The sequence below is a fragment of the Nothobranchius furzeri genome, chromosome 17, assembly GCF_043380555.1.
Source record: "Nothobranchius furzeri strain GRZ-AD chromosome 17, NfurGRZ-RIMD1, whole genome shotgun sequence".
NCBI classification, from domain to species: Eukaryota; Metazoa; Chordata; class Actinopteri; order Cyprinodontiformes; family Nothobranchiidae; genus Nothobranchius; species Nothobranchius furzeri.
Window position 1 is genome coordinate 37537287 of NC_091757.1, and position 24125 is coordinate 37561411.

The following is a 24125-nucleotide window of genomic DNA, read 5'->3' on the forward strand; positions in this document are numbered from 1 at the left end:
GGGGGATCTCTAGCTCCACTGCTTCATCAGTGATGTCTCATAGCTGACAGCAGCACAACAGGTCTTGGAGTGTATTTACAGCTGGAGGAGAACCATTTGAATGTGAAGAGCAGCACCGGAAGAAACACATGTAAGAGAAAGAACGCTGTCATGTGTGTGTGTGTGTGTGTGTGTGTGTGTGTGTGTGTGTGTGTGTGTGTGTGTGTGTGTTGGAGGGGAGATTAACTTGTGCTAAATAAATATCAAGGAGCAGATCTTTAGGACTGTAGGAAACGAGAAACTACGTGGTGAAAAGTCTGGATTGCTGGATTTACCGGCAGATTTGGAGACGGTTGGTCTTTAAGTAAAAGAAAATGCAGGAGTGTCAGATGTTGGAGAACACGATGGTGCAGGTGATAGAGATTTGGATTTTAGAAGTGAGAGGCCCAAGAGAGATACAGCCAGGATAATTAATGATGGGGAGTGATAGCACCTGCTGTTCCTGATGCTGCGCAGTATTTACGGCCCAGCGTGCCAAGTGGAACGGGATGCGGCTGCGTGACCGCCCCCCTGGCCCATCCTCTCGAGGCATGGAAAGATAGGGGTGGGGGCGGGAGATTGGGTCAGGTAAAAATAAAAGGGGGAGGGTGGGGAACAGCGACTCAGCAATACAGCTGAAATTTATGTGCTGTACCCGCTCTGTTGATCCCAGCCCACTGGCTGCCTTTGGGAGAGCTGGACAGAGATGGAGGACAGAACCAGGAGCTTCTTGGAAAGCTATGGCTTCCCTTTCTTCCTGCTGTAATGCAGGCTGCCGTACGCACAAGCTGCTGGCATCTGCCGCTGAGGCACTCCTGGGAGTCCGCTGTCAAAACAGCAGGAGAGACAATAGTGACTTAGCCATCCTGTGCTCATTAATCCTGATTCCTGGTGTGGGAACTGTGAGAACTGAAATGGATTTCTGGATGGCAAATACAGAAATTGATTTATGTGTTGAACGTTCTCTTTCTAACGTTTTTCACCCTCACCAGGCCTGAGAGCTCTCATTTGTGATTTGCGACCCCTTCCCTGTTCCCCTCAGTGCTCCTCTGTTAGCGAACGGACCCGTGTTCTAGTTTATTGAGTTCATTGTTCCAGAGGTGTGGTCAGCTGCTCTCGGGGCTCGTGAGGTGTCTGCGTCTGGGCCCTTCAACGCTGACTAAAGCAGACCTGACTTGATAGACCACATCAATTGGAACACATTTCCTTGTTCTGCGAAGTGGAACAGCCCCTTTTCACGACTTTTAAGCGTTGTTCTTTTGAACGGTTAAGCGTCTGTGCCATGTTCTCTTTTGGTCTTACAAACACCTAGAAAAGAGCTGGTCTTTGAGAAATGAGATGGATTAAACATGTTTTTGCCAGTGGCACCAGAGCCACGTCTCTTTAGCGTACGGTCTGGAAAACATGCATATTTTTCCTTGTTTCACAACATTTATCTGAGTGCAGCTGCCAAAACCTCAGTTCCTACATTCCTCTGTAACTCCGCTCTGGACGCTCTCCAGTGGGCCGAGCATTGTATCAGTCCTGCAGCTGTCTCCAGCCATAGCAGCCTGTGTGCGTTGTTACAGACGTTGGTCTCCAGTGTGTCCTAAACAAGGTCTGTGATCTAGCCTGGGTGGAGCTGTAAAGAGCCCCCCCCCATACCGATGCCTCCAAATCCCACTAATTCAAGCTCATCTTTTTTCAGAAATGTGATTCAACAGCCCGTCTTTCAGGTCCCTGTGTGTTCGCTGCCCGTAGCTTAGCAGTCGCCAGCTCTTCCATCTCGTTCCATTTGGTCGGTATCTTGTCCTGGAGGAGATAATTTATGATTATTGAGTGCAAAATAAAACGTGGCTCAATTAACCGCTGCATCTTCTTGATTGGCGCCACTTAAGAGGATTGGCTGGAGAAGGAAAGCAAATGGCTGAGATCGTATTTCACTCCCAGTTTTGTGAATGGGCACTAAGTGTTGTGGTATTTTTTGGCAAACAGCAGCAGATGCACCCAAAGCCAGTGGTCAAAACAACTAAACTAAATGTTTTATTTCCCCTTTTAATTCCCTTCAACACCACTTTGGCTTCACTGCCTCCCCTCACATTTTTGGGGCCACGCTGACATGATGAGAGTACCAAACTGCTCGGTTTAAACTCCAGCTGTAAGGAGGGGAAGTCAGTGTCGAGCCCTCCATCTCTAGGAGGCTTGAGTATATTTAGATGAGATTTATGATGGGATATTTATGTCATTCATATGTTTATATTTGCTAAAATATGTGGACCCGGAGCACTGCCTTATCCTCTGTGGGCTTGTCTCCTCGGGGAGATTCATGATTTCAGCTTCTTTAACAAGGCAGACAGACAGGTGGTGACTGACAGGCAGACCCAGATAGATTCAGTAATGAGGACAGCAGAACAAACCTCTGTGGTTCATCTCCCCCACACCTCGCCTCATAGATTTTATGTATTTACCCAATGTTTATGTTGTCGGCTAATAGAGATACGCACAGTCTGCCCAGTTCACCCCAACAGTCCTACTTCATGTTAAGCATGATGTATTTTTAGTCATAAAAAAGTAATTTTTGTCCACATGTATCCCCCAGTGCAGTAGTAGTAGGTGTGTACTGGTTCTTCCCTCATCCACCGTTGTTGAATAACATTGCTTTAGCACACATATTTAAAGGGATTTTTGTACAAAATGTATAATAATTGTCTTACCCATTTGGGTGATGGTGGCAGAGAAGTTAAGTGCCTTCCCCGTAATCTTGGGCAAGACACTTAACCAACGTTGTCTGATGGTGGTGGTCAGAGGGACTGGTGGCGTCTGTGTTCGGTAGCTTCACTTCTATCAATGTGGCTGTGGCTACATTGTAGCTTGTCACCATCGGTGTGTGAATGTGTGCGCGCGTGTGTGGGTGGTTGTGCAGCAAAGGGCCTTGGGGAGTTGTAGAACCATAAGCGCCGTCTCTCTAACACTGTAGAGGTCTTTAAAAATCGTCTAAAAACTCACGTTTTCATCCAGGCGTTCCCTCCCTAAATGTTTCAAAAAGATGGCTTTGTTCGGGTTCACACCTTCACTTTGTTTATACTCATGATTTTATTTTCTACGTTTATCACTGCTATTGTTTTTCTGATGTTTTTATTGGTTAGAGGTATTTGCCCTGATCTTTATCATTTTGTACAGCGCTTTGTGATTTATATCTGAGAAAGGCTCTATATAAATAAACTTTTACTTACTTACTTACTTACTTACATAAATGGGGGCCTTTTACCATTTACCAGTGCTAATAACATTTCTTAATGCCCTCATTTTGGAGAAATAGCCATTAAATCTTTTAGGACTGATGAGCTAACCACTAGGCTGTGCATAGACAAGACCAAAGTGTGACGCTGCCATCTTCAAACAGCTCCAAGTTCTACTGTTTTGCTGTGTTTTATACTATATTATTTTATTAACAATTACAGTTTTGCATTGCACAAATGTTTTGGTAGAAATCTTAATAAATTCCTGCATGAACCAGATGAGACGGGGTGCAGGTGAGTGAAGCGGAGGTGAGGATCCAATCGCAGGGGCAAAAGGCAGGAAGACAAGAATGATTATAAAGACGGGTCTTTAATGGGGAGCACATGAGACAGCGAAACAATGGACGGACAAGGAACACAGAACCGGGAGGGTTTAAATACAGGAGGAGCTGGGACCTTGAGTGATTGGAAGACGAGAGGCAGGTGGGAGCAATTAACCTGGACACAGAGACAGGACAGGGTGTGACAGACGCGTTTTGCACCTGTTGGTGATATTTATGCCTATAAGTAACAAAATAATTCAATGTCATATTTTCTTAAACTAAAAATGAATGAACCTCTAAAAGATTTAGGATTGTGTTTTTTTATTTTTATTTTTTTTGGAGAGAAGCATCATGCTTTGGTCTTGACAGTGTTCAGACTAGCCATTAGCTGAAAGATGAATCTAAGCTATTTATAATTGGTGAAATAGAAATGTATTTAAGGTTTTACACAGAAAAATACTTAAAAATGACAAAACAATCCTTTCAACTCTGTTTTTATGTCTTTTCAAATAGTCAGTCCAGTTATTTATGTATTCTTTCATTTTTTAATGCAAATTTTCTTTTTTGAAATTGATCTGAATAATGAGCAATATCCTGATACCTAGAAGATGATTAGTGATGTAAAACTGTAGATTCTGACCATCCATCAGTGATCAGCCTCTTCTGCAGCTTGTTGTTCCTTCCTTCACTCCTCTCCCGTCATCTTGTGAGTGGGATCGGAGGTCAGATCAGAGCATGCATTGTCCACCAGTCAGGTGGCTTCTCTAGTTCCTGCTGTGAAATCTCAGGCATCAGCACTGTCTTTGCTGTTTGGATTAACTGCATGAGGCTGAGAATCTATAGCAATGAGCCTGCCAGACAAGAATTTTAGAAAAATCTAAACTTTTATCACCAACACAAATTTAGAGAGGATAATATTATTATTATTTCCTAATGTTATTCATATTTCCTGTTGAACTAAAATTCTACTAATTGCTTTGGGAAGATGATGGATTTTACAGAAGTTGTGCTTTATGATTGTGAGTTATTAATTCAAGAAGTGCTTAAAACACTTGGATGCTCTGGATCTGGATGAACGAAGGTGACCAAAACTTACTGAGCAGTACCAGGTGGATAAGATGCTTTGCATTACTCCAACCTCACTTTGTTTGGGCACACACACACACACACGTACTGTAATTCTGTTTTATCACACACTCACAAAGGCTTGGTGTATGGGTGCATCTTATCCTATCACTCTCATTAGACTGGACCACGGTTGGCTTGTGAAATGTGAGATCAGGGATATTACACTGTTTTGGTGTTTGCTTTTACAAGCGTTTGAGATGTTCTTTGCAGCCTTGCCACCTGTTTGGCCGTTCACTGTGATGAAATCAAGCTGACTGAAAGCCTGGTTTAGTGTTATGAGTGCTGCTCTGTCTTTTGCAATAAAGAAAAGCACAATGTGCATCCAATTCTGCTGCTCCGGTGAGAAAAAATAAAAGGAATAAAATACATAATCGCTCATTAGAAAAAAAGCACTCACTTTGGCACACAGCGGCTGGTGTAATGCTTCAGCTGTGAAATTACACCTGGTTTTCCTGTGTATCTTCTTCATCCTACAAAAAATATCTTTTTTCAGCTTCTGAAGAAGGAAATGCTACTATTATTATATTATTTTCCCAATACTGTCAGACTTACTGTCATTTGCTGCACCTTTACACTGGTCAGACGCTTTTCTGTTTGTTTTTGCGGGACTGGACTTGTAACACAGATCTGCTGGTTGGATCGCTGGACATGTGAAATGATCCATTTCTGGTTCTGTCGGGGAACGTGACCTCCCATCAGGTTCTCACCAGCTGCAGCTCCCCTCAACATGCTGAACATGCGAGGGATCCGTGAACAGAATGCAGCTGAAATGGCACACACACACTTATTACTGTGAAGCGTTAGGTTTCACTTCCTCCCAGACAACTGGGACTTTGTAATATTTATAGCATTGTGCAGCACATGAGCTCAAAAGTGATCAGCTTGAATTTGTATTCTATGTAGCTTAACTCCAGCTGGGTTCATCAAAGCTGTAGACACTTAACAGATCTATTTACACTCTGTCCCCTCATTCCTCCGTCTCTGGAACAGAGTTGACAGACGTGAGGCACGGCAGGTAAAGGTTACTGTGATTGTGGCACGCTCACATGCTCTATAGGCAGCTCTCTGAGTTAAAACAATCCTGTTTGCTGGCAATCTTTTGACTGCTCAGTTGTTTTTAAGCATCATTTGTTCTTCTTTCTACAGTTTCTGATTTGCATTTGGAAGATGAGACGAATGGAAACAGTGAGATGAAAATAAGATCAGCTAACGTGCAAAAGTTCTTCTTTAGGCTTACTTGGAGTGTTCTTTTGCCTGTTGCAAAAGAGAAAATGATGCACGCTAACCAGGCTAGCTTCCGAAAGCAAACATGGTCAGGGACCACTGACCCCTCCCCACGGGTGTCTTCCCTGAGACGCTCCTGTGGAAACCCGCATTCGAAGAAGAAACAAGAGCGCACTTAACACCAGTCGCTATTTTCTAGGTCCAAACTTTTTTTTTCTTGTCCGAGACTTGAAATGGTGTTTTTCTTTTTGGGACTCTGGTAGTTTGTCATAAAGTTGAAGTGCTGTTTCTCCTTCGCTGATGTTATTGAGAGGAGAACCTTTCACACCAGTGGTGTTCTGTTGCTAAATAAGCAAGTGCATACCCAGGGAGGTGAAGAAGTGCTGCAGTTCGACCACACCAACAACCGGATGGTCCAATAGTTGAAATTGGCTGGAGAAACCTACAACCTACAACCACAAGCCCCATAGACCACTCTGCTACCCTCTGGCGATGCTACACACACAACTTTATTCATCTTAAATCAGTTGACAACAAAGGAAGTAGCTTTTTTCTACCTTTTTGAAATTTCACTTCATATTTTCTTTGAAACTAAAAACTCAGATTTCTCTCTCTGTCTTTTTTTTGTAACTTTCTTCTTTATTCCTATCCTACTTCAAATTGACACTTGAAATATAATTTTAATTAGCGCCAAAGACCGTCTGATGGAGCTCTCACTCATGAAAGACCGTTTTGACTCTGCAGAATCCTTCATTCGTGACACAAATACAAACTGATGAACAATACTGAACAATGGAGAAAATGAAAAGTGGGTTACAACATTCTGCTGTTGTTCGCAGCACACAGCACTTTTCTTTTGCCAATGAAAATGTAGTTTGTCAATCTTGTGAGAAATGTGTGGAAACAGACAGATGGACTGGCAGCTTGACAGATAATGGAGTTGTGAATGTGGCGGGCTCCTCTTCTTGCTGCGACACCTTTTTGTTATCACAACCACTTGTCCCTGTTCTCATACAACCGACCCATTTAGTTGGCTGTCCCGGTTTCCTGTAGCGATAGAAGCTGTCACACCGGCGCCGGAACCGCTCCTCTCAGGAGACTTTTCCATAACAAAAGTCAAACAGATTTCTCCCACCTCCTCCCACGATGCACATGCTAGGTTTTGACTGTCAGACGGCATCTTTAGGTGACTTTCTGTTTGGTAAAATTAGCGCCAAATGATCTTGTTTGAGGGTCTGCTGCCTTTTGCCTTGTGTGATTGGGAATCCTGGGGGATTTGCAATGGGATTCTAATGGAAGGTTGTTGAGATGAGGAGGTGGGGAGTGCTGAACCTGATTAGAATATGGCTTGAGATAATTAACTAAGGGCTTTTTTTCATTCCATCAATGTTTAATCTAATTACAGCTGGTGGGTTTCCAGTTCCTGATAAATGAAAAGTAACTGGTCCCATGAGGGGTCACTCCCTCCCGCCACCCGTCTCACCTCTTCCTCCTCCTCCTCCTCCTCCTTCTCTTCCTGGTCACATCTGCACAAAGCTGTCTCTGTAGTTATAACAGATGTGACACCAGAGCAATCGGGGAGTTTTGTTTGTGTGTGCTATTAGCTACCCTGATGTTGGGTAACTATACTGCTGCATGTCATTTCTGACTGCATTTACAAAAACTAATACCCTTAATGAACCTTCAACTCCTTAAGCTGCTGCCGCCTGCAAGCAACAACTCACGCGGAACCACTAACTGAGAATTTTTTATACAAATAGACGATTCAGAGCGTAAGAAGTCAGCAGATTCCTTGTCTTTGGATGGAGTGAGCCACAAGCCCATCTGAGGACTTTAAACTTGAAGCGATCTCTCACATTGTCCTGTTTTCCACTTCATTTAATCTGCCTGCTTGTTTTCAAACTCCGTTTCTCTGAGCATACCCAACTTTTGCACGCTTTTGTTTCTGCCTGTTGAATATCTGAGCAGCTCTTGTCATTGCGGCTGATTGGGAAGATCAAGAGCTGCTGCTCAGCTGCACTCTCGTACAAAAGAAGTCAAAGACCAAGAAATGCAACTCAAGCACTTCCGTCTCAGCCTCAGAGTTGATGCTCGTATTAGCTCCAATGTCTTGCTTCCCTGTTTCACATCTTTTTCTCCCTCTGCTCGCCTTCCCTGTCTAAATCCAAATCTGCCTCTGCATATTCTCTGTTCTCCATCTCTGAGTCGGTGTCTCTTAGGAAGGAGCAGCCCTTGGCTGTAAATTGGCCCATTTCTCACGTTTCATCTGTGAAAGTAATGGCAGGTAAAAAGGAGCGAAGGGAGGGGGGAACCTGCCAACCTAGCACAGTGGTGGAAGTGTGAATTCATTAGTCTTCCTGGTTCTCTGAAACAAAGGAGTAATTTCCTGTATTCTTCTGGTTTTTGTTGTGCTACCCATCAACACCCGCGCATGAGCATCCTACACGCTGGCCATGAAACGAAACAGGAGCAGGCGTTTAACTCTGAACACCCTGCAGCACTCCAGGCTCAACGGTTTTCTAAGTGTAGAGAAATATTGGGACCTTTCCGTTATTTTGCAAACGTGCAAGTCCGGAAAAGCATAAAATTAGATATCTGTGGAGCATAAAATTAATTCCGAGACCTCTACAAAAGGTCAAATGATATTTTCTAACCAAATCCACGATTAGCCCCTTGTTTGACATACAGCGTTAATGCTCGGCTAGAAGTTAGCCAGTGTGGAATTGGCGTGTCCAGTCACACATAATCCAGCTTTGAAGACTTTTAATTCTTTTGTGACCTACTGAGGATTACAGATGAATTTCCCGTGTTGTTCTGACACGTTTGAAACCTCGCTGATTGCGGTGAGTTGTGCTGCTTTTGGCAGCCCTGCGTGTGCTCTCCAGCCGCCACTTTTCACGCTCGCAGATTAGAACGAAGAGAGCGTATCAGCCAATTACAGTTATATCTCCGTCCTGCCGCAGACTCCCCACCGTCTGCCTTTAGCCCTCCCCTCAGTCAAAAAAAAAGAGCACCCCATTTGTCAAGATCACTCATTCAGATTGTTTTGAGGCGGGGGCCGGTGCCCGCCGTCGGAGGAGGATGATTACGGTAAAAGCAGATGAAAAAGCAAAATGCAGATGATGCCTAATCTCTTTTTGAAGAGTTTTACCTTCTTAAGCTTTTCTCTCCCTCCTTCTTTATCTCATGATTCTAATTCCTTTCTTTTCAAGGTCCTCCCTGTGTCCTGCTGACCTCCCATTCCCCCTGATTCCTTCTGCTCTGATCTCTTTCCCTACTTTATCTTTTCTCTTACTGATTGTGACTCCCAGTTTCTAACCATTTACTATATTTCACTCTCTTTCCTTTTTTGACCATATTCTGGAAGACAAAGCACGGACCCAGTGTAAATAGCTAATCGGGGCTTTCATTAGTTTGTGTACATGAATACAGTGATCCCTCGTTTATCGCGGTAGATGCGTTCCAGACCTGGCCGCGATAGGTGAAAGTCCGCGAAGTAGGGACACCATATTTACAGTATTTATTTAACAGGTATGTATTCAGTATTCAGACTTTTAAAACCCTCCCTTTACATAGAAAAACATTTTTACTTGTTTTTTTTATAGTTTTATTACAAAAAGTGCATTTTATGATGAAATTGATGAAAAAAACAGGAATTTCTTGATATTTCGCGTAGAAAAATACCGCGAATCGGTGAAAAATACTGCGAATCGGCAAATTTCCCTTGAATAAGGCTCTAAAGAAAAAATCCGCAAAGTCGTGAATCCGCGATAAACGACCCGCGAAGTAGCGAGGGATCACTGTACTGCATGACTACTACTTAGCTTGTCGACTTTTCCTTTAGCTAATTGAAAACTGTCGTGACTAACTACGGTCAGAGGTTGGGATCTTTTCTTTCCTCCCCTGCTCTCTGTACCCCCTCCAGTTTAAGCCTAAAGCCCACTCTTCAAAATCGGACAGCAATCAAAAGGCTTCCAGAAGAGGCAGAGTTGGGAAATGAGGTTAAGTGTGCGGACCGCTCGACCTTCAACATCACAACGCCCTCCGTCTCACAATCTGACGGCCCATGAGAGTGTGGAAAGAGAAGGCTTGATGGGACGAGTTGTAATTGGACTGGGAGACTGGAGGGTAGATGAAGCGTTTAAAGCTTCAACCTGCCTACTGGTGGTGCGTGAAGGGTGTGAGGCGCAGCGGTTCACCTCTGTGTTGACAACCGCTTACGTTTGAACAACCCAGATTGAATAGATACATGTTTAATCCCATGTTCAAGTTTGGGAGGTAGACTCAGAGAAAATTTCTGCTCTGAGTTCATTTGTAGTTTTTTTCCCTCCTTTTTACTGCTGATCAAAAATTCCTTACAGTGTCTTCGGGGTGCTATTTTAAACAGGCCGCTCCCCCTCTGTCTGATCTGGTGTTGTTACTCGGGGACATGGGGGATTGAGCGGAGTGTGTCGAGACTCTTTGGAAACAAGGTCCTCCATGTTGCTCCTGGTCACAGTCTCCCTTTCAAGCAGCTAATTTTATGCAACCCTCATCATGACTTTGGAGGAGAGAGAGACACAGAGATGCTATCTCCAGGATGGTGCCAAAATAAGAGGAGGGAATTGAGTGGAAACTTTAGCTATGCATCAAATCTCCATGGGGGAATGTGTTTCTCTTCTTTATTTTGCCTCTAACCTCTTTCCTCGTTTATTACTTTTTCAAAAATCTTTCTGTTGTCAGTTTTCCTCGTTGGTTCACATTGTATGTGCTGGGACTTTGTCGGGCTTTTACCTCAGCTGAAGATATAGTTTTATTTTTATTCCACCTGTGCAAACGGGTAGCCCAGTAAGGTTCTACCCACTGTGTTTTTGATTGAGCTAATTTTTCTGCCTCTTTTCTGCACTTGTCCAGGTTTGTTTTAATACAGCATGCATTCTGTTTCCACCCTGACCTTGAATATGCTCTCAAAGCAACATCTACATGTAGTCGAGGTATTTTTCAGCCTGAATACCTGAGCAGTTTCTTCTAACATGCCACTTTGCTCGTCCTTTTCTTTTCCTCCTGTTTTCCCCCTCTCTTTTCCTGCCACAGCACTGCAGCGCTGGCAGGTTTGTGGTGAGGCCTTGGGAATGGAAATGAGATGCATGGTGGCGCTGTGTCAAAGAGCAGCAGATTGAACATTAGCCTGAATCGTTGAGCAAATGTTTTCAGTGCTTTTTTTCTGTCTTCCTCTTTTAATTCAAATGAGCTGGAGATATTGGCTCAGGAACCAAGGGGTGAAGAGGGATTTCTGCAGCGGACACCTGCTCTATTAACCCCATATGATGCCTGTTTTGGGTGTGATTGCATGGATTATCTCAAGAGAGAGAGAGAGAGAATTCACAGCATGTGCTATTTATGCTCTCTGTGTTTGGGTATGGGACCCAGGAGTGCGTGAAAATAGAGAAGAGAAAGTTAGATTTACCTCCCTTTAGCAACTTATCAGTTGTTAAATGAGCTATGTCTGATTCATGTTTGTTTTCCCAAAAGCCAAGTTTTCCCCTCTTTCAGTCTGAGTGGAAGAGTGAATATAAACATGAGCAAAGAGAGGGCTGCTCCTGCCTGACACCTGGCAGGATTATTTATGGTGTATGTGCCTGGAGCTGGTGTTTGACTTATTGCGGGGTCACAGGATGTGGGTGGACTTAGATGCTACTTTATCACTTTTACCTCACCATTCTCAAACAAGTCACGTCACATCCCGTCACGGAGCTGGGTCACCTCCCGCATCTGCATCTGGATGGGTGTGTTAGCTCCCCTGAGTGTGGCTCATACAGTATACTGTCTATGCTCATGATACCATTTGATACTATTGACTTGGACCACACACACACACACACACACACACACACACACACACACACACACACACACACACACACACACACACACACACACACACACACACACACACACACACACACACACACTTGCATAAGGCCACCTAAACTTAAGGTGCCAATAATTCAACAACTATGGCAAGTTTCTGGTGCTGGCTTAATTACATTACATATTACGGATCACATGACCCAATAACCAAATTTTCAAACAGCTGCATCTGTCATTTATAATAATAATACATTTTATTTTATAGCGCCTTTCAGGACACCCAAGGTGACTGGGGTAAATGGGGAAAATAATTAAATCAAACAAGATAAACACAGTACATACAGAAATATGTAAAAATACTAAGATGCTAAAATGTTAAAAACAATGTGTTTAAAACTATGTGGTAAAAGCTTGTGTGAAGAGGTGGGTTTTGAGTTTTGATTTAAAAATGGGAGAGAGAGAGTAGTGCGTAGATCAGGGGGAAGAGAATTCCAGAGGTGGGGAGCAGAGCGGCTGAATGCTCTACTCCCCATGGTGACAAGGCGAGCGGGGGGAGCCGAGACTTGAGGAGCAGAAGAGGAACGAAGAGCATGACCAGGAGTGGTGATGTGAATGAGATCAGATATGTAGGATGGAGCCAGGTTATGGAGAGCTTTGAATGTGATGAGCAGAATTTTGAAGCAGACTCTTTGTTTAATGGGCAGCCAATTAAGTTGTTGCAGGATGGGGGTGATGTGATGAGATGATGGAGTCCTAGTGATGAGACGTGCTGCAGCATTCTGGAGAAGCTGCAGTTTATGGAGGGCTTTGCTGGGGAGACTAAAGAGGAGTGAGTTAAAGTTAAGTTAAAGTTAAAGTCCCATTAGTTGTCACACACTGATGTGTGCGCGAAATTTGTTCTCCGCATTTGACCCATCCCCTGGGGGAGCGGTGAGCTGCAGACACAGCCGCGCTCGGGAACCATTTGGTGGTTTAACCCCCCAATCCAACCCCTCAATGCTGAGTGTCAAGCAGGGAGGCATTGGGTCCCATTTTTTCAAAGTCTTTGGTATGACCCGACCAGGAATCGAACCCTGATCTCCCAGTCTCAGGGCAGACACTCTACCACTAGGCCACTGAGCTGAGTTGCAATAATCAATCCTGGATGTGACGAGGTTGTGGACAGGGATGGCAGCGTTATAGGGAGTAAGTGGTGGACGGAGACGGGAGATGTTACGCAAGTGAAAATAAGCAGACTGGGTAATAATGTTGATGTGAGATTGAAAAGAAAGTGTCCTGTCGAGGATGACACCCAGACCCTTGACATGAGGGGAGGGGGTAACTGCTGAGTTATCTATAGAGATGGGGAAACTGTTAGATTTAGAGAGAATATGAGGTGTGCCTACCAGGAGGACTTCAGTTTTAGAACTGTTCAGTTTGAGGAAGTTGGAGGTGAACCAAGGGAGGAAGGTGGGAGTAAAGTTGGGGGTTTTGGTTGAGAGGTAGAGCTCGGTGTCATCCATCTAACAATGAAAATGTTTTTCTATCTCTTTTTTGCACTGTAAGAGTGAGAGGACCAACACTCTAAAATGTGAGCAGAGATTACGTAAATGCTGTGAAGATTTTGTGTCATTCTTAATTCTTAATTTCAGGGCTGAGAGAGAAGACATGATGTGACCAGTGAATCTCTGGTTTGAATCAATGGTAAACACCAAGATTTCTAACCTCAGTCTTTGTTTTATTCCTTTAGAGAAATGACTTCCATCCTTTCCTTCTTATTCCCAAAGGCAATAACTTTAGTCTTGTCTTTGTTTAACTGAAGGAAGCTTGACTGCATACAGTCATTAACTTGCTCTAGGCCAGACCTGGGCATTTTACGGCCCGCGGGCCACATCCGGCCCTTTGGTTGACTTTGACCGGCCCGCGTAAGGTTAATTGGAAATTACAAAATAAATGTATTTTCTCATTTTACCTCATGCATGGGCTAAGGCTGCATTGCTTTTATTTTGAAGTTGTTTTTTACGTGCACAATGACGCAATACGTATAGCAACAAGTGCCCGCGGTTGAATGGTGATTGTAGCCTGAGAAATGTCCGCTCATGCAAAAAAAAAAAAAAAGAAAAAAAAAAAAGAAAGATGCCGAATGCAGGATTTTCAACAAAAATTGGACTGCTAAGTATTTTTTTTACTGAAGTCGGAGGTAAAGCCGTGTGTTTGGTTTGCGGGGAGGAGATTGCCGTGTTTAAGGACTACAATTTGAGTCGGCATTACGACAAGAAACACTCGGAAAAATACAAGAACTCATCTGATGCTGAGAGGGCACGGACATCTGAAGCTTTGCTAGCAAAGTTGCAAAAGCAGCAAGGCTTTTTAACTAAGCTTCACACATCCAGGGATGCAGCAACCAGGACCAGCTTTGTGATATCCCACAAAATAGCTAAAAACAGCAAGCCGTTTTCGGAGGGAGAGTTTGTCAGAGTGCACGGTGGACTCCGCAGCACTAATATGCCCTGAAAGAAAGGCGCATTTGAGCAAATCCCGCTGTCCAGGCGAACCGTGACCAGGAGGATCGAGGACATTGCGGGGAACCTGGAGCTTCAGCTGCAACGTGAAGTGGCAAGTTTTGACTTTTTCTCATTAGACGGGAGCTGTGATGTCCGCGACACAGCCCAGCTGCTCGTATTTGTCCGGGGATAACGGACTTCAAGCTCACAGAGGAGCGGGCAGCAATGCGGTGGATGAAAGGGACAACGACAGGGAGTGATGTTTTTACAGAGGTAAATGCGTGCATGGACACTCTGGGATTGAAATGGGAGAGACTGTCAGGTGTCACAACAGACGGTTGTCCAAATCTTAAGCCGGGCTTAAGCCGGGTGTACACTGTGCGACTTTTTCACTCGCAGCGTTCTGCTTCAGCTCAAACTATACGACTTCCTCGCAGAGCAGATCTCACGAGTCGTGCGCTCACACTGTACGACCCAGTTCTCGCATGCGACCTGACTGCTCACACTGTATGTCTGGTAGCAACACGTCGGCCCTAAAAATGTGCTAAAAATAGCAGTTTTTACTCAACACGTCAGACTTTTTTGTCTTGCCTGTTGTCCTTCGGGAGTGCTGCAGGAAGACACACAGGGATTTATGGGGGTTGGATGAGGAAAACGAAATAAAGAAAGTGAATCTGTGTTTTGTGATCAGTTTAATTTGACATGAACACGACAAACACGCTTTCTTGACAATCTTTGTGAGTAAAAAAAACGTGTAGAAACAAAAACGAACAACGTGTGTTATTAGGGAAATAGCGAGCGGCCGGCCGGCGTTGATGCAGGATTGCGCATGCGCCGTGAGCGGTTCTGATACTTTTTGGATCGTAGCTGCTCGCAGCGCCGCTTCAACAGTGCGATACCCTCACGAGGGACGAGCGAAATATTAAACACACCAGAAGTCCCTGCGACCTCACGACTGCTGATCGGCGGCTGTTCACGTGGTGTTAATCGCCTCTCGTAACCCCCTGTACACTACACGACCGCTCGGCGCAAAACTCGCCCCGATGTCGTGGATTCTCGCACGACTGGAAAATCGGCTCAAAAAAGTGAAAAAGTCGCACAGTGTACGCCCGGCTTTACACTGTGCGACTTTTTCACTTTTTTGAGCCGATTGTACACTGTGCGACTTTTTCACTTTTTTGAGCCGATTTTCCAGTCGTGCGAGAAGCCACGACATCGGGGCGAGTTTTGCGCCGAGCGGTCGTGTAGTGTACAGGGGGTTACGAGAGGCGATTAACACCACGTGACCAGCCGCCGATCAGCAGTCGTGAGGTCGCAGGGACTTCTGGTGTGTTTAATATTTCGCTCGTCCCTCGTGAGGGTATCGCACTGTTGAAGCGGCGCTGCGAGCAGCTGCGACCCAAAAAGTATCAGAACCGCTCACGGCGCATGCGCGCGCAATCCTGCATCAACGCCGGTTGCTCGCTATTTCCCTAATAACACACGCTGTTCGTTTTTGTTTCTACACGTTTTTTTTACTCACAAAGATTGTCAAGAAAGCGTGTTTGTCGTGTTCATGTCAAATTAAACTGATCACAAAACACAGATTTACTTTCTTTATTTCGTTTTCCTCATCCAACCCCTATAAATCCCTGTGTGTCCTCCTGCAGCACTCCCGAAGGACAACAGGCAAGACAAGACAAAAAACTCTGACGTGTTGAGTAAAAACTGCTATTTTTAGCACATTTTTAGGGCCGACATGTTGCTACCAGACGTACAGTGTGAGCAGTCAGGTCGCATGCGAGAACTGGGTCGTACAGTGTGAGCGCATGACTCGTGAGATCTGCTCTGCGGGGAAGTCGTACAGTTTGAGCTGAAGCTGAGTGCTGCAAGTGAAAAAGTCGCACAGTGTACGCCCGGCTTTACAGGGAAAAATGTCGGACTTTTGAAACGCATGCAAGATAAAGTGACAGAAATCGATGCAGATCAAAAATAGGTGTTTTTGCATTGTATTATACACCAACATGTGTTGTGCAAGTCAGTGCTAAAATCAACCATGTTACTGATGTTGTTACTAAAATAATAAACTTCATCAGGGCGCGGGCAATGGATCACAGACAGTTTGTGGCTCTTTTGGAGGACTCCACTGTCAGATGGCTCAGCCTGGGGAAAGTGCTGAAGAGGGTTTGGGACTTGAAAGCAGAGATTCAGGATCTCTGCTGGATTTCTACTCTTCTCTTAAGGAGGACTTTCCAAACCTGAAGAGACATGCTCAGAAGATGTTGGTTCTCTTCGGCTCTACCTACATTTGTGAACAAACGTTTTCAATGATGAAGTTTACAAAATCCAGGTAAAGATCCTCTCTCACTGATGATCATTTGTCAGCTGTGCTTCGCTTCTCCACCTCAGACATTCAACCTGACTTTGATGCACTCGCTAAAGCCCAGCAGAGACTAGATTTCTCTCACTGAATAAGAAAAAAATCACTTAAAAACACAAAATAAGGTGTTTGGACCACAAATGTAGGCAACTAGCAGTGAACTGGGACACTTTTTTTAAACCTCTTTCTCAAGTTCACAGTTCAGTGATTTTATTTTACAGACAATACTGTGTGTCTGTAGAATGCTAAGAACCTCTTTCCAACAATATTTGAAACTCAGAATGTGTTTTGGAGTGAATGTGACTGAAACTGTTAACTAATATAAGTCACAAATGTTTAACAAAAACCAAATGTGCACACTTTGTTTACCATTGCCTTGGGAAATTTGAATAAATCACATTTTTGTAAGACAACCTCACTTTTTCCTTTTTGCTCATTTATAACATATAGTCTACTCTTACCAGCTTGAAGAAACAATAGTATTTACTGCTTTTTATAAAGAAATACCATTAATATTATGCATAATTGACTTCAGCCTTTTGGCCTGGCCCTCCACAATATTTTCTATTTCTCATGTGGCCCCATGGAAAAAATAATTGCCCACCCCTGCTCTAGGCACTGACAGAGGGAGTCTAGGGGACCAGGTTCATTAGGCGATGGAGCTAGGTAGATCTGGGTGTCATCTGCATAACTATGGTAGGTGATGTTGTTATTGTTTATGACCTGACCCAGGGCGAGCATCTAGAGGTTGAAAAGTAGTGGTCCAAGAATCGAGCCTTGGGGGACACCGCAGGTCAGGGCAATCTGCTTTTATTTGTGTTCACCAGTAGAATGGGCCAAAAAAATGCAGTCAACTCAGAGAGTTCTGGATCTGCACCATGGTCTCATCCCAGTGAGACGTGACCAGAAAATGTTCATAAGAGGAAGACGCATCAGCTAACCAAACCACCTCAGCTGACTCACTTTGATGTAGAGCAGCAGCAGCAGCTCTATTTTAAGTCCAGGATGTCTAGGATCTCATAAGATCCAAATCTTCCTTCTGGCTCATCTTCCTTAACCTCATGTCTGCAGACAAATCTCTGTTACACTGGTCCATCTCTTGCAGTGTTCTACCATCTCAACCAGACAACAAGATGCTTGAAGTTTTCTGCTTGAGGCAGAACCTCACTCCCATGCCTAAGGGAGCTTTCCTCCTGTTTCTGGTTGAGATTCATGACCTCAGACTGGGAGGAGCTGACTCTCATCCCAACCGCTTCACACTCAGCTGTGAGCCGCCCCAGTGCATGCTGAAGGTCATCGCTTCAAGACGCCAACAGAACCTAGAGGCCTCATTAGCAGCTGACATACTTTACCACCTTTCTGTGTGAGGTCTGTTTGTGAAATAATTATCAGCAGTAACTTCATTCTTCAAGGATTTTCATTAAATTACGTCCAGCATATTGTTGGTGAAGGTTTGAGTAAATCAGATTTTCCTTATGGTCAGAGTATCATTTTTATATTTGGCTCAGAGGCCCAACATTTCTTTTGGATTGGAGGTTTTCAGCTTCAGTTTCTCCAAAAACACAGACTTACAACACAATCTCACCAAATAAGGTTCTTTGGTTCTCTACAGAACATGGGATATTATACAGAAAAACCATTAACAGTGTTTAGTACTAGCCTGGCAAGCCAGACTAAATAAATGTATAACGGTATTTAGTCTGGCCACGCTCCATTGACGGATCTCGGTTGTGGGGCGGGTTCTACCGTTGTCTTTCAAATGATCTCCGCATTCCACTGGACAATGAATGTGACATACTCTTGTTTCACTCTGTTGCATCATCCCACCCACCAGGCATATAGAGTGCCCTGATTGGCCCACAAAGCAGATAAAGCTCTGTGATTTGTTCACTAAGCAGATAGAGCACTATAATTGGCCCACCATTATGGACCAATCACAACTCTTTATGTGTTTGAAACCCTTCTAGAGAGCTGTGATTGGCTAGCCAGAGTCCTGGTAGGAGCTGCGGAGTTTCCAATGGAGCGTGCCTAGCTAGACTAAACTTTGCAAAGCAAGAATTTGGTCTAGTTCACTAGGCTAGTTTAGTACTCACGTTTCCCTCAAATGTAGCCTGTAATGTCCAGAAATGGTCAATTTCCACCTACATATTGAACTAGATGCACTGGTCATCTGCAGACTAACCCCCAAATTCCACTACCTCCGCTCCGACACGAACGCCGGAGCAAAATCGGTCCCGTTGTAGTCAATCAGAGCAATTCCACTACTGCGGCCGTGCTCCGGCAGTGCGGCGCCGTGCACCGCCCTCTGTTCCGGCGTCCGGCAAAAAATAGAATCGATCCTATTTTCGCCGGACGCCGGAGCATCTCCGCAGTGAATGGACAGAAATCACAACCGCCCAACAGGAAAAGGAGCAAGCACAATTTCCGTTTTTCACAATAAATCGATAAACAAAAGGCGTTTTTTGTTTCATATTCACAGGTTTAACAACTTTTAACAACTATCAATGGCGGCTGAAGTTTAAATGCACAAAAGTAAGCCATAAATACAGTTTCCACTATCAAAGTAGTCACACTTTGTTGATCCAAACACTGCTGATCCCTCAACACAAATGATGGGCAGATTAAACAGTTCATGCCGATGCTTCTCCCACACAACGGGTGTTTGGATCTAACTTCCGCGTTTAATGCTCGGACTGTATCGCAAGATCTCGAAAATCCTGCGCATGCTTGTTTGCCCCCCCTCAGGTCTCTGCACCGGAGCGGAGCCGTTGTAGAGCGGGTACCAGTAAAAATTGAGTTCGGAAGCGAGCGGCTGCGGAAGGCGGGGGTGGAGCGGAGCGGAGGTAGTGGAATTTGGGGGTTAATTCTATCCCCTAAAGTGGATTTTACACTCTATCTTCCTGAAGCCAGAAGGATACTGCAACCTTGTTGACATTTCAGGAGAACATGTTGTCAGCCTGTGTTCCCAAACAAAGCCTTCTTTGATAACACCGCAGGAGTTCCCAATCTCTATAATAGGTGGACTGCTTCAGCTTATATGAGTTGATCATTCATGAAATGAAATTAACAAATGTTATATGTATAATAATAATGTTTCATTATTCTGTGCTTGAATTATTGAAATGAAATGAAGTATTACATTGCTTTATATATATGGTAATCAGTAATGTTTGATTTGACAAGGCAATCGTCACCTGCACCAGACACAAGGACAAATTAAAGTTAAGTGAAACTCATGACACATAGATATTTCTTTACCCCAGATCAGAGCATCCGATATCTTAAGAAGGCTTGTTTTCTGAGGTTGTCTTGGTATAGCCCTTAACATGGCACGCTCCGATTGGCCAAGTAAATCATAATATGGGAATATTAAAACAGAATAACTTACAGTGATTCAGTCAGTCACATTCCAACATCCTGGGAGATTCAGCCTCAGTTCTAGAGAGCACTTCGGAACGGCCGTCCGGAGTGACACCTCTTTAACCCTGAGCATTTCTGGCAAGCTGCCAAAACCCTGCTAAAAGCTGCCTACTGCTGACACAGCAAACCGTTCCTGCAGAACAAAGCTTATATTGTTCCTACTCCTTAAGAGTCCGTCTAGACGCAACGGTTCCATCCATCTGTTGTGACCCGGGACATCTCTGGACTGAAGAGTCGGTGCTGCGGTCATTCTACACACCTCGGTGCCTAGAGGTCATCCGACCTCCCTGTCCTTCGGATACACGAAGAGGGTCTCCATGAAAGGGTGAAGTAGACACACGATGCTTTTTGATAATAATCAACTCCATAGCTTAACGTAAATCAAATTCTTCCCTTTCGCACCCAGAACTCAGCTCTTCTAGATACTAAAGTCCTGATAACATCATATTTACACATAGGCACCATACATCATATCTCATCCACCTAGATCCATCCATCACAGTAAATATTAGTCAACTTGTCATGTTTTAATTGTATGGAAAATAAATTCTTACTTTTATAAACCTGACTCTTTCCTTGAATCAAGACGAAGTGTTCTACAATCCCTGAATAAACAAAGAATCCTAGAATCTTTTGATTAAACATCCAAAGACCAAGCAGGTTGATATTCTATAGTTATATAGAATATCACAGCTTATTGGTCATACATAGAGGTAATATATTAAGCTCTTAAAGCACTACATTTACCAACTCCTACAAGCCTAAAGGAGTCATCACCTGAAATGTTCACTTTTCCACTTGAAAAAGTCTATATAATGGCTTCCTAATGATCCTTCACTGGCTGGAAAGTGGATATTTAACATTGAATCGTTTTTTAAACTCTTGGCTTCTTCAACCAGTCCACGTGCACCCCATGAGCATGCGCACTCCAAAATTAGATCTCAAGTGCTGGCCTTACTGTCGTCACAAAGGCAGGCTGTACAGTACCATATATGGGAAATGCAGCGCAACGCCGCTCTAGCCCGCACTGCTCAGCTTCCAGAAATGACAGCCAGAAAATATAGTAATGATAGTTAGTATTTTAAAGGGACTTTACGGAGTTTAGAATTTTTATGCTTGCGATTGCCCCCTCAGGCCAGAAGCATAACGGCAGCTTCAATAGTAGGTTCGTGCACGAGGCGCGCATGCTGTACGTGCACACTCCTTAATGAAAATAACAGCTGAGACAGTCGTGTTTGTGTGTGTGTGTGTGTGTGTGTGTGTGAGTATGTGTGTGTGTGTGTGTGTGTGTGTGTGTGTGTGTGTGTGGCCCGGAGGACAGAGGGCAGGAGAACGCGCAGCTAGTTACTTAAAAAATTTGGTTCTGTACCTTTCTCTTCAGCACAGCCGACAAAGGTTTATGATGGGTCAGTCCTCCTGCATGCTCAGATCATTCCCTTCCCTTGCTTGAAAAGTTGTTCCAAAATGAAAGTTGAACCCACATCTTTTTTATCTGTGAATTCAATGCCGTTCGGCGAGTCTCAAATAAACATTTGGGCATCATACTGTAAAAAATATACCATTAATGTAAAAATTTAACTCTAAATAAGCTATGTTCACATCCAGAATCGAACCCAGGTTCTTCTGCATGAGAGTCCGACACCTAACTAGGTAAGCTAAAACACCAGTGGTGTCTTTTGTATCTGTAATTTTTATATCCTTGATGACAGCTGAAACAACGTTCAAAGGACAGTTCGGAGCGAAAATGGCTATTTTGTTGCTAATTTGCAGGAAATATCTAGAAGAAAGTAGCTAAGGGTCCTCAGAAATGTAGCTACGTTCATCACTAGGCGTTAGGAACAGCGACAAAGTCGCTGAGTTGGCACTACCTCACTCTCTGCTGCTAAAGCTACTGATAGCAAATGCTACGGGCTATGCCTGAGCGTGAATGTTCATGAAGCAGCCTGCTCGACCCGAGTGCGGGTCATTTATTTTACAGAAAAACAGGCAATCACAGTAAAAATGCCAGGGCTCATTCTACAGGACCAGGGCATTGCAGGAGAATGTGTGAAGAATAAGTTTATTATTTCTATACATGTTTTGGCTGTCAAACTTCCATAATGCCCCTTTAAAATGTCAAACGTTTATCGGACTAACATCGTTTCAGCTGTCTTCAAGCATCCAAATGTTTGCTGTGCTTTTACGCAATTTTCAGTGACAGAAATAGTTTCAGTACAAATGTGTCAAATGGATAGCTCAACTAGTAAGATGCCCGACTTACACGCGGAGGACCCGTGTTTGAATCTAGATTGGGTTATCAGATTGTCTTTTGGAGTTTTTTTCCCATATATTATTACAGTGAGAAGACGCCAGCATTATACTTTTTAAAAATTCATCCAAATGAGACGTGCCAAAATACATTGAATTCATGGCCAGAAAAGACGTTGGTTAAACGTTCATTTTGGAACTATTTTTCAACCATGACGGGACACGTCATTTGGAATCGTAGTACGTCCAAGGAAAGGGTCTTCCTCGCTGTGCTAAGTTTACATTTTCTGTACAAAACTCCCCAAAACAGCATTCTGTTGGTGGTGGCAGGAGAACAGTCTGCACTTAGCAAGGGAAGATGCAGATTTGCTGCCAAATCAAATAGTAAATCGTAGTAGAGCCCTTCTAGCCAATCAGAGGCAAGAGAGAGATGGGATCTTCCTTGGACATCCTACGATTCCAAGCGACATGTCCGGCACAGCCAAAATATCACATGTGCTCTCGCGAAAAAACATGTCCTTTACAAAAAGGGTCAGAAAAGCACCTATAAAATTATTTTTCCAATACAAATTATTTTTATGGCCTAAAAGAAAAAAAATGATGTAGATATGGGATATGTAGATTGGGGCAACAGTAGCTCAACAGGTTGAGCGGGTTGTCCAGCAATCGGAAGGTTGCAGGTTCGATCCCGTCTCTGGACGGAGAATTCTGCTGTTGTGTCCTTGGGCAAGACACTTAACCCACCTTGCCTGCTGGTGGTGGTCGGAGGGACCGGTGGCGCCTGTGCTTGGCAGCCTCGCCTCCGTCAGGGCAGCTGTGGCTACATCGTAGTTCATCACCATCAGTGTGTGAATGTGTGTGTGAATGGATGAATGATACACTGTAGTGTAAAGCGCTTTGGAGTCCTTACTCTGAGAGGCGCTATACAAGTGCGGGTCATTTATCATTTTATTTATCATATCCATCAGACAGGTAACAGGTAATGACTCCATGAACACACTGGTGGTCTACATTCAAACCGTCCTGCTCAGCGCCATCACTTAAACAAGTCTAGAAGATTTAGCATCCCAGCAGACACCCTATCTTCTATATTTAGGAAAGGAAGCAGATGTGTGAGAAAGGTGTTGATACACTTTAATCTGGAGCGGCAAAGGTTTCCAGATTGGGTTATATTTTTCCACCCTGTTAGCCTCGGCCTCCATCTTTGTCCTTGGCTGCTTCGGCTGCGCCGCGCTGACAGTAGCTGCCCTGCTTTGCTTTTAACCTCAATCTACAGCCATGACTGATGGGATTCACCAGCCTCCTCCTTGTTTCACCTCTCACACATGATATATGTGGTTGGAGAAACTTACCTTTTTTAGCGTGTGTGCTTGCAGGAGTGTTTTCTTAGCTTTGTTGCATGCTGACAGTGTTTGAGCTTTGCTTCTGACCAGCACTAGATAGAGTGTTATGGTCTGTATTTGTGTAAATGAATCAGGAAGTGTCGGCGGCTCTCTGTTGCATGGAGTTTGCTTTAATAAGTCTCAGCTGACTAGATATCATGTCAGGCGGGTATTAAATGTTTAATGCTAGTGGATGTAGGAGATTGCCTTCTACTTGTCCCGATTAAATATTTAGGAGAGTCTGAATACATTGCTAGGTGGTAAGAGACCCTAATCATTGTGTCAAAGCAGAAGTAACGGCCAGATGTCTGTTTGGTTGTGACTGGTGCCAGTGGGACCTCCACTCAGGAACAAACTGGTAGAGAAAACGGAATGGGGGCGAGAGGGGAGATTATATTTATCTGTGTCCTCCCTTGTGAGAACCCTTTTTGTTCACTGTACACCAGTCTTCTGCCTCTGATTGAGAACACTGT

The 24125-nt window shown here is 44.1% G+C and overlaps 1 protein-coding gene and 1 long non-coding RNA gene across 5 annotated transcripts in view; one reads left to right on the top strand and one right to left on the bottom strand.

Annotated features, from left to right (window-relative positions):
• Window positions 1-24125, top strand: part of LOC107393710 (tetratricopeptide repeat protein 28) — a 264696-nt gene that overhangs the window by 101241 nt on the left and 139330 nt on the right. The gene's annotated exons all lie outside the window — the stretch shown is intronic.
• On the bottom strand, window positions 1718-5323 carry LOC139063763 (uncharacterized). The gene is made up of 3 exons (XR_011517111.1): window positions 5240-5323; window positions 5085-5157; window positions 1718-1809 (listed from the first exon to the last, which is right to left on the bottom strand). It is a non-coding gene; the product is annotated as an uncharacterized lncRNA (long non-coding RNA).